Source organism: Schistocerca piceifrons, chromosome 1, assembly GCF_021461385.2.
Source record: "Schistocerca piceifrons isolate TAMUIC-IGC-003096 chromosome 1, iqSchPice1.1, whole genome shotgun sequence".
Classification (NCBI taxonomy): domain Eukaryota; kingdom Metazoa; phylum Arthropoda; class Insecta; order Orthoptera; family Acrididae; genus Schistocerca; species Schistocerca piceifrons.
Window position 1 is genome coordinate 963611385 of NC_060138.1, and position 11933 is coordinate 963623317.

Sequence of the window (11933 nt, forward strand, 5' to 3'; positions counted from 1 at the left end):
TCCATAGTGCTCAGAGCCATTTGAACCATAAAAGCTACCACTCATTCTGAAAGAATACTGCCACAAGAAACCATGTTATTTCCTTTGTGCGTAAGTTCCACTTCCAGATCCAACATTTGTACTTCCTCTTCTTCTTATCGAATTCTGAGCTCATTTGAATATCATATACTGAATGACAACACCAGTGTCCATAGTACGAATAGCTCCAGCTGTCGCCATGTTGAAAACAGTCAGATGACAAGTTTGACAGGAACTTATGGGAACAGAAGCACACGGCGCCACAGCAGTATCAGCCATCATGTCATTTTCTGTGGTGTCCCCAAATTAACTCCTGAAACCAAACTCGTTAAAATCCGTACGAGTCATCACCAAAGGAGTGAGGAGATGGTGGTGCTAGTGGGCAAACTGACTAACATTCTTGTAGGAGTGCACCCACTCAGTTTGCTGCTATTGGGATGCGCGTAATGAGATTAATAATGATGATAAGCATACCGGATAGACAATTAGTCACGCTCCAGGAAACATCACGCTAACACCGGATAACACCGCAACTAGCCTCGATAATGATCTCAATTCGAACAGAGAGTTCATAAGTTTCCCGAGGCAATGCGTTTCCACCTGAAAACTCACACTGACGATTAGGTCCCGTAGAAGTACCGAAATGAAGGTGACTGCTGCTTTTCATCTGTTGCACTAAATAATCCTAGACAAAATTTTTGCTATTAAGATAAGATGATACACAATGGCAGTTATAAAATATTAATTATCTCCTCCAAAAACAAAGTTCCGTAATTAATTTTTTGTTCTTTTCTTGTCTTCAATCCGTATAGTCCTAACATTGCAATACCTTGCCACAGTACCGTAGCACGCCGTCAGCAGCCAAAACGAAATGGCGCAGCTCATTCGTAATATGGCCTATGGAGAAATAATTCGTTTTCGGTAGCGGCGTTAATGTTCCAGCCGTGTCAAGCCAATACACAGCGCTTCAAGAGCCGGCAGGGTTGGCCTGACACAGCGTGCCAATAGAGATGTGAGAGGGTGCCTGGGCGGTCGACAAACCAGTGCACGCCTGTCAACATGACTGTTGTCACCTTTGACGATGAGAGTGTCCGCAGAATATCTGTCATGGAAATATACAAGAAAGTGCTGTACTTGGTCACCGAAAATGTTGAATGCGTGAATGCGTGGGCCCAACTCATGGCATGAAAAACACCCCAAAAAATAGAAATGAAAACCGTTCAGCCTGGATTACAGGCTACACAAACAATGGCTTAAACGCGTCATTGGACTGTTAGTGCACTCAACACCTTGCATTATTTGAAAAAAAAAACAGACAAAATCGCGACTCTTCCGACCATACTAGACACCCCCAGTTAGCTGTTATCTCGTTCCTGTGTTGTTCGGCCCACTGAAACGTTCACCGTGTCATCGTGAACAATGGCCTTTTGCGAGGGCTCGACTGCAGATGAGCACTGCATGCTGTTCCCTTCGCAGTGTTCGCTCATAAATTGGTTGAGATGAACTTCCATCGACTGAGAGGAGAGCCACTGTTCTGACGGGGGCTATTCCTGTAGGGTTTGAAACCGATTCTCACTGATACGGCGTGACACTCTTCCGCTGTCCCTATGGATAGTTTGTTTTCACGCCCACTGTTCTTACTGGAGATCAGAAACGAGCTCTATAGAGCCACTCTAAACCTGCCAGCAAGTCCTGTAACGTCATCTCCGAACTCGCCGTCTCCGTGTGCCCACGGACTCGACTCGTGAGTCTCCAGCGCAGCCCGCTTATCCATAGGTCTGATTGCGGGCACGGTTGGACTCGACTGGCTCAGTAAGGAGAGCGAGTACACGAGTTGTCAAGTACTGCGGTGGACTCACATCACTGCTGCTAACTCAACCTGTTTGAAAGAAATTTCTGCAAATGAACTGTGCATTATTATTCATTTACAGGGTGATAATTATTGAACTACATGAACAAACCTAAATTAGTTACAAACTACGGCGTGCATACACTTTATTCAAGATGTAAACTTCACTACAGATATTCGGATTTAGATTACGACATGTTGGATATTACTGCCGCCACTGGCGATGATGTGGCGAAATTCTGCATGACCTGCTGAAGTGTCGGAACATAGATGCTATCGATGGCCTCCTGAATGGCTGCTTCCAGCTCAGCAACGGTTTTGGGGTCTTTAATATAACCCAAAAAAAGGAGTAGCTTGTGTTAAAAAAAAGTTCAAATGCGTGTGGAATCTTATGGGACTTAACTGCTAAGGTCAACAGCCCCTAATCTTACACACTACTTAACCTAAATTATCCTAAGGACAAACACACACACCCATGTCCGAGGGAGGACTCGAACCTCCGCCGGGACCAGCCACACAGTCCGTGACTGGAGCGCCCTAGACCATTGCTTGTGTTCAGAGCAGGAGAATATGGCGGTCAATCGAGACTCATGTCAGTGGCCTCTGGGTACCCCAGAGCCAGAAAGCAGCCCCAAAAGTGTTCCTCCAGCACGTAAAAAACTCTCCTGGTTCTATAGGGTTGAGCTCCGTCTTGTATGAGCCACATCTTGTCGAAATCATGGTCAAGTAGAATAATGGTGTTTGATATCATTTTCTAAAACCTTCACGTACCGTTCGTTAGTCACCGTGCCATCAACAAATATCGCACCGATTATTCCGTGACTGGACATAGCACACAATACAGTCACCCGTTGAGGATGAAGAGACCTCTCGATCGCGAAATGCGGATTCTCAGTCCCCAAAATTCTCCTATCTTGCTTGTTGACGAACCCATCCAAATGAAAATGGCCTTCGTCGCTAAACCAGACCATGCATGCTTGTACTAATTCCCATCATGCTCCGCGGGGAAGTGTGCAGTTTGAACGTCCTAACGCAAACCGTTCAGACGTTATGACGATTTTATTTCATGTAATTCAACAACTGTTACCCTTTATTTCACGAAATCATAAATTCTGATTTATAGTCATTCTCAAGTCCAAATTGAAATGTCACAAAATGTCCGACTTGCCTAGATTACGGAAGTAAGCTATATACCATCATAACGACTTTTGTTCTGTTTATATGTACATTTACAGAGATAAAACTTTTACGCGGACGGTTGTAAACTTATTTTAATATTTCATATCTATTCAGAGAATGTTTAACAATTACGTTGACGTATACACACTTTCAAAATGGTTCAAATGGCTCTGAGCACTATGGGACTTAACTTCTGAGTTCATTAGTCCCCTAGAACTTAGAACTACTTAAACCTAACTAACCTAAGGACATCACACACGCCCATGCCCGAGGCAGGATTCGAACCTGCGACCGTAGCGGTCGAGCGGTTCCAGACAGTAGCGCCTAGAACCGCTCGGCCACCTCGGCCGGCTACACACTTTCGAGGCGTTATCTAGCCTGTAATGATAGTACCAGAAAACATGACATGGGTCTGTTGTATATTGTCGTTATGTTTTAACATGTATTTTGCTAGACTAAGCGAACTTCTGTTTCCTCTAATAATCCGGCGATGTGGTTTCGTGGCTCCCATAATGGAAACATTTCCTCAACTTTAATTTGTGTTGAAAAATATAGCTAAATTATGTTAAATATTTTCCTAACTATTTCTTGCCTGTAACCGTCCCACCTATCTCATTATATTCTTACCCAGCTTGCGGTAGAAACGCCATCATTGCGACGAGAAGTCCGACGCTGCCACGGCCGTGGAGTCTGCAGATGTTCCCTGGGAGTAAGAAATTGCTGATCTGACAATAGGGAAGGAAGCGATAGTTAGGATAAAGCTAACTCCAACATGTACAAGCTACCCTCGTGCACTAGAAACAAGTCTGTCGTGTCCGGAGTGCAGCCATTTCGGTGTTATACGTCCCTGGGGGCAAGCTCCCTCTTCTGTTTTTCTTGTAATTTGCGCAGGGCGGCGCCTCGCCTTTAAATGCAGGCCACGACACGGCCGCCCGCCCGCCGGGATCTCTGGAGTGCGCCGCACGCGCGGCCCCTCCAGCCGGTGTTTCTGGAAACACGGCCAGCTCCGCGCCGGGCGGGGCGCGCCTAACGCAATTACCTGTCCTGGCGCGGCACTCTGCTGTTTGGCGGCACTCTGCTGTTTGGCGCAGCGCGTTACTCGCTACGGCGGCTGCTGCTGCTGCTACACGCTCCCTTGACGCCCACCCGGCTGTTGCTAGCCGCGGTGGAACAGTGCCCTAACTGCATCCGCGGGACGCGCCCAGCATGGCCCCCACTGCCTCAGGGTAGCTGCCACTTCCAGCCTTCTACTTCACCCGGAAGTAGTGGCCTCTGACTGTGAGTGGGTAGTCCGCTGCCGCTGATTCCCTCTCGCTTACTGCTTTCAGGTGCAGATCCAGAGGATCGTGGGGGTCATGACCCCTCCTGATGACAATTTACTAATTTATTTTTTCAATTTCAAAACCTTTTTATCCCAATTATGGAGAGTAATGTAGTCTAAAAACTAAGGATCTTCATAGTTTTACTTTATGGTTGTTTGATTGAGTGCTTGTTGTGTTCTTCCACAGGATAGAGGAAAGACACGGGGTCGCAAGTCAGTCTGCAATTCCCGAGCGGTTAGGAGCAAATGCAGAAACATAAACTTCTAGTGAGGGCAGGTTGATTTTATGGATCAGTGCGAAGCACTGTCACGGGACACCTACAAGAGCTGTGGATTTTGGGACTCGATAGGAAGCTCGCATGAGGACACACGAGGATACTCAGTGATTAACACTATTTACTTGCAGTCAGATTAATTACTACACTGAAAGATAATTCTAAACATTAGAGAAGCAAAGGATGCAACCTGTTGAACAGAAGTTGGTAAGTCCATGAGGTGAGAGCTATGGAAATAGTAATCACTAGCAGCACAGTACAATTTGATCTTCGAGAGTAACACTCTAAGTGAGAAAAGAAGTCTTCTCGGAGCTCATGCGAGGCTAGCGACACGGAGTTGGCACTCCATCGATCTAACTGAGAACTCTGTCTGAATGCAGAACATAAGCTTTTAAGGGATTGTGGCGGAGCAGTATTTCTCCCTTCCTATGATCGGTCCACCAATCCACCGACATTTCGGCCAATCTGATCAGTGGCCCTGTACCTCCAGGGCACCTCTGGTCAATCACAGATTCATCCCCTTCTCATACTGTGAAGGTAGCGATGCCCCTGGCTTTTACATTAACAAACTCCAAGTTTGGTAGCAACAGCACTCAAAGCAAAGCACTCCGTCTTCAGGCCATAAGTGGCCCATCGGGACCATCCGACCGCCGTTCCATCCTCATTGAAGATGTGGATAGGAGGCGCGTGTGGTCAGCACACCGCTCTACCGGTCGTTATGATGGTTTTCTTTGACCGAAGCCGCTACTATTCGGTCGAGTATCTCCTCAATTGGCATCACGAGGCTGAGTTATCCCCGAAAAATGGCAACAGCACACGGCGGCCTGGATGGTCACCCATCCAAGTACCGGCCACGCCCGACAGCGCTTAACTTTGGTGATCTCACGGGAACCGGTGTATCCACTGCGGCAAGGCCGTTGCGGTAGCAACAGCGTTCAGCTGAAAGTTAAACATCACTGGCCTTCCTCTTACGGCCAGAAACGACAGTGCTTTACGTCACTTGGCCCTGCTCTGAGGCCTCTCGTGAGTGGGGACCACTGTTGTAGCATTCTAACCAGTGTAAACCGACTGACGTAACTGTTCCCAGAGGCACGTATCAAACTTGCTGCCTCTGCTAAGACGTGCCTTTTCATCTGTTCGTCACCATCTTCTGTTGCAACCTCTTGCAACACTGTCTGGGCGGTGGATGAAGTGATCAGTTAGTTCTCTGAAGTGAAACTTGCGCCTGGGACTGCTGCCAAGAGCGTCTGCAATTCGCAGGGCACTGGCATTATTGCTTATCTCCAGTAACCTAAAAGCTAACATATTTTATAAAACGCATTTCAATCATCAGCTGTTTATTTGTCTCATTAGTCATTTACAGGTTACAGTTATTAACCATCATCCACGATGGCTATCACCATCTACATTAAAAAATTATCAAAGTACAATGCATACAAAAATAGCAAAACTCAACAAATATATTGGTGAAAAAGTCGTTTGGTAAACATACAGGGTACAACAGATTAGTTAAAGCATCCCATATTCTTTTGAATGTTTATATGCACAGTTGTTGTTATATCCGGAATGTTTATATGCACAGTTGTTGTTATATCCGGATCCCGCTCCAGCTACCGCCAGGTGTGGGTTGTTACTATGGATTTTGGCAATGTAAGTTTCAGAGGGTGGCCGTACGTCCTTTCTGTCGCCACCCCGTACCCCCTGGGACGGTAGTAGTGTACCCCAGCTGTCTGCATCTAGTGTAAACCGTGAAATAGTGCGTAAGTTTTTCAAATGTCTGCGAGTCGTGGAACTGAGGCTGGGCGTGGGGACCATCTTGGTATTCACCTAGTGGGATGTGGAAAACCGCCTAAAAACTACATGGAGGCTGGCTGGCACACCGGCCCGTCGTCATTAATCCGCCGGGCGGATTCGATCCGGTGCCGGCGCGCCTACCCGAGTCCAGGAAGCAGCGCATTAGCGCTCTCGGCTAACCTGGCGGGTCTTCTATGCATGGTACTTTCAAAATTTTTTTATGTTGTTGTTGATAGATATCCTGGATGACGGTTAATAACCTAAACTGGTGGATGACTAGTGGGACAAATAAACAACTAATGGTTGAAATGCATTTCATAAAATACTTTACGGCTGTTGAACCTCACCACACGGAAACATTGCTAACATATTTGCCTACTCTCTGCATTATGTCTCTGATTCCCTATGATGGAGCGTTCTCGTTAGTTTCCAACAGGCTGAAGCTGAACTATGTACAGGTCAATATATCGTCAATGTATGACAGAGTTGCAGTCTGACTGGGTGCAGGAAACATTTGAGTCAGCTAAAAGCGCCCAAGCGGAAGTGGACCTTACCTGCTACCTATATCAGATACGACGTTTAGTCAAAAAATGTTCAAATGTATGTCTTATGGGACTTAACTGCTAAGGTCATCAGTTCCTAAGCTTACACACTACTTAACCTAAATTATCCTAAGGACAAACACACACACCCGCCGGGACCAGCCGTAACAGTCCATGACTGCAGCGCCTTAGACCGCTCGGCGACGTTTAGTCAGACCAACGAAATTGAGTAGGGGAAGATAGAGAGACAAAGATGTTCCTCTAAGGAAATAACAACAGAAAGGTTAACCTCTCCCGAATGCAGGAGGAAACACCCGAAACAAACCGCAGTTTCCCCCATTTACACGGCCCATAGCCTCAGTCTGCAGACCTGTATTCAGAATGACAGTTTTAGTAAAGCTCTGACCAGGGATGGGAGTACTTTGATTGCTCTAGGAAAAGGCTAATCTAACTAGTTCACTTTATTACAGAAATGAATAAAATATTTTCTTAACTTTCACAGAGTTATTTGCGACATGACTGCCACTGACTATAAAAACGTCACTTGATGCACAGATTAACAAACTGTTTTGTTGCAATACAAAATGCAACGTTTACGAAGGTACATATCATCAGAAACGTTAACTGTCACTTCCCTAGATGATGATGTTGCGTCTTTCAGATGAGGTCATGAACCGGGCTGAGCGCTTTTGTGCTTGGCGCTGTATATTGACCTCCGGGGCGAGGGTGTTGCTATGCATGGAGGGGAAGAACGGATCGTGGTTTTCATGACCGCCTCCTATACATCATTGTGGATTGCAGCGAGACTGTTCTAACGTTTGTGTTATCGATATGTGATGATGACTTTGATGTGGCACAGCGATCTCTGGACAATATCACATGGCCAGTAGTGTATGTCGAACGTCTATTGCTTTGGTAATGATTCCACACTCCCAACACTGTTTGTTTCCAAAGACTTCGTAAAATACTTCATCCTGCTGCTGAAATTTTGTCCAACCTTTTGGAATGAATTGTTTCTGCGGCTGCCACAGAAGATGTAAGTAACAAGGTATAGTGCCTTCAACCGTGTAACAATTGCTGGTCAAAGACATAGAATGGTAGGAGGACAGAAAAATTCCAGTTTTTGGTCCCGAGTGTGGGAGGAATGGACAGTGACCTCAGGAAGACCTTCAAGACAAAGAACAGAAGACAAAGCCTATACCATATTTGCGGTACTGGCGGATGTCATGCTGACAGCAAAAACGTGTTCCTCAATGGACTGACGAAATCAGTATGACTGCACTGCTGTGGTCCAGCTGAATATGACCACTCACAAAAGCATTACAGGGAAGCTGACTGCTTTTCTGCACAAACTTTACAACGAGAGGCCAGCTGCTCAGTCAGAGCGTCCACGTCTTGCCGAGTACAATGACGGCAGATGAATTTCTTTGGGCGAGATACGCTCCAATGACCTTATTGCAATAAAGACAGAATTTCCTGCTGTATGGATTGAGGATTCACGCCACACGCATCGTCGTTCTCTGTATGCAATACCAGAACAGCTGATCGTGCAGAATTCGTGTGATGACGCAAAAAATAGCGTCACTTCACTGGATGGGGAATTTCTTTCAAATTACGTGGCCACCAATGGTACACGTATTGGAAAACAATCTGGAGAGCTGAGACAGAAGCAGTTACTGCTGCAACAAGTCAAAAGTCAAGAGGAAAATTTTGAAGACATTCAATAGCCTGAGAATAGATTTGAAAACGTGATTTCCCAGGTGAATCAAACGCTGTGTCGGTACCGACCTGTAACCAAGACAACGTGTCAGTGTTCGAATGTTGGGCAGTGGGCTTGTACAAGAAATCTTACTGATAATTAGATATCAGAACCCAACGTTGCAATTTTTGCTCTGACCGAGGTGGGACAGGATTGTCAACGCTGTCAAAGGCAGATGATCTGTCAACAAGTAGAACTTACGGAAGTACAAATACTAATAGAAATTCCTAACACTGTACAAATAGGTACACTGCGCTTTGTTAAGAGTTTGAGGGTAAAGCAGTAGGTTTGTCAGAAGAACAAATCTTCTGGGATAGCACTGGTCCAATCCCATAAGAAGATGCCTCCAGCTAACATGAAGACTTGGCTGGGTCAAACTGAATCAAACATCTACGGCTTAAGAATGCCTGTTTCAATTGCTGAAATGCGTTCTGGTGTTCTTTGGACCACACAAGAGGAACATTATCACAGCGCAGCCGATTAAGCAGCGTGCAGCTTAGGAATAAATATTATATAATAAGTGAGCCCCCTCTGACTAATTAGAGCTCCTTAATGTTACGGGCGTACGACCAATGACGACAATGTTATCCAGATAGTTATTACAAGAAGGGAGTTTTGCTGTTAACTGTTACAGGAACCGCTGAAAAATTGCAGCAGTCGAAGCATTTCCAAATGGTAGTCTTTGAAACTGGAACAAACCTAAGTGTTTTTATCACAAAATATTGCTTAGACTGTTCGTGCAGTCGTAGCTGCATATATATGCCTCTCTCAAATCTATCTTTGAAAAGTATATATGTTCTGTTCGTCTGTCCATCAGTTCCTCCAGAAGTGGAAGAGAAAAAGAATCCATTACAGTCAGAGTGAGGGTTTACCGTTGCCTTTACGTTGATACACAAACGTTCAGACTGAGCAAAGGTGATGTCCATTGGCTTGCAGGTCTCATAACCCAAGCGCAGTTGCTGAACAACTTGTTCACGTATTGCATGAGGGACAAGTAATGTGTGAAAAAACCGCAGCTTTGTGTTATCCTTCACAGTGATCTGTACTTCAACGTCTTTTGCCCTTACTAGACCTGGTTCAAATAGTTCCTTGTACTTACAAGTCAGAAGCTTTAGTATGAGGCACAGAAACACCGATTTGTAACACACTGTTCTGAATGGACATGGTGAACAAATCAAAGAAATCTAAACAAAATACGTTTTCATAGGTTTTGGAATTGAGTTCATGAAAAGAAACACACTTGTCACACGCTGGAAAGTTGCTGGCAAACCACACAAGCCAAGGACTAGACTTTCTAGTTCATTATAGGCAGACAACGCAGAAGAGTCTATAGTTATGGGCTACCCATTCTGACATAATCGTCTTTAAATGCTCAAATGTGTGTGAATTCCAAAGGGACCAAACTGCTAGACTTACACACTACTTAAACTAACTTAATGTTATGCTAAGAACATCTCACGCACCCATGCCCAAGGGAGGACTCGAACCTCCGGCGGGAGGGGCCGCGCAGTCCGTGACATGAGGCCTCTAAACGTGCGGCTACTCCGCGCGACAATTGTCTTTATTTATGAAGGAAACAGAAGGACTAGTGTTCAACTGCAACATATTTGTTTTACGTTTCACTTATAAATGAACATAAAGTTGGTTCACCTGCCTGTGCATAGCAGCGGAAGAATTCTGCGATGCGGGAGTGCTAGGTTCAGCTCGCACCTGAGTGAGTGGCGCCGCCTGTACCATCAACGCTTTTCGACTGTGAAGCTGTGACCACTGCTTCCACGTATATCTAAAGTCTGAATCTGATCTTCATGTCCACACTGGAAGCAACTAGTATCACAGCAACGACAAATTTTCTTATAATGCCTCAAAAAGCACAGAAGACACGATTTTCTTCAAGAGTTTTGTAACACACGCCTTGTGCTATGAGACGGAATGTTTTTACTTCTACTGTTTTCATTACTGTCTTAATTACATGAATACTATCCTGTACATGAGACTGAGTCTCTGATGTTGTTGTGGTCTTCAGCCCAGAGACTGGTTTGATGCAGCTCTCCATGCTACTCTACTCTGTGCAAGCTTCTTCATCTCCCAGTACCTACTGCAACCTACATCGTTCTGAATCTGCTTAGTATATTCATCTCTTGGTCTCCCTCTGCAATTTTTACCCTCCACGGTTCCCTGTCTGATGCACTCGCAAAAAAAAAAATTAAAAAAAATACATGGAGCCTCAAATCAACCTCTGCTGAGTCCACAATTTTGTGAGATTCATCTACGGACAGAACTGTTTTTGAATCAGGGCCAGGCAAGCAAATGCGTGCGCCTGATACGTTCTGTCTAATAGCGTCAAGAAACTGTACTTCACTATCGCTAATTCGACAAGAACATTTAAACTTGCAATACCTGCTGAGTCCTCTGAGTTGTGCTGTCCACTGTTTGACGGTCTGAGCGGGCGGCTGCCTCAGAAGAAAAAATTTAAACTGTGCAACTGCTACATGGATTCGACTGTCAAAGTAATCATCTAATAATTTTACAATATCGTTGAACGTAAATTTCTCGGGATAAGTTTCGGCACACAGTTTAACACAGAGGTTATAAACTTCGGGATCAATGGAAGATAAAAATAAGAATTGCGCTCCATATCTGTTATTTTGTACGCACCGAAGAGCACCTCTAATTGCACCCTGTAGTCCGACCATTATTCATCTTGATTCGGTATGGGGGAAATTTTGAAGCGGCTACCGATAGCGGTGCTGTTTGTTGTTGTAGCAAAGACGTCAGTTGTCCAACAGTGAGTCGTTGCGCCTGAAACTGTGCAAGTTTGGTCAGAGACATCCTGTGGCGGCACCGACACGATGAAAAACAGCACAAACACAACAGCAAAAAAAAAAAAAAAAAAAAAAAGATTGCACAACTCGCCACAGACAGGCAGCTGCGAGGAATATAAGCCGATTAAGCGTCAGTCATCGTCGCCTTTCGATCTGACCAGATGACACTGCTTTCACCTGGCCATAACTGTGGATTCTTAGATTGCTCTGGGAGAGCACTTGTCAAACTAGAACATGTGAAATACTACTTCACTTCATTACATAAATGAATAAAATATTTAGATAGCTTTGCCACAGTTCTTTGCCACAGGACTGCCCAATAATTTACATCTCTCACTGATTATGAAAGCATCACGTGATACACCATTAACAAA

General features: G+C 45.1%; 1 pseudogene; it reads right to left on the reverse strand.

Annotated features, from left to right (window-relative positions):
* Positions 1-5446: 5446 nt before the first annotated feature.
* LOC124717735 lies at positions 5447-5564 on the reverse strand (annotated as a pseudogene).
* Between the last annotated feature and the right edge of the window lie 6369 nt (positions 5565-11933).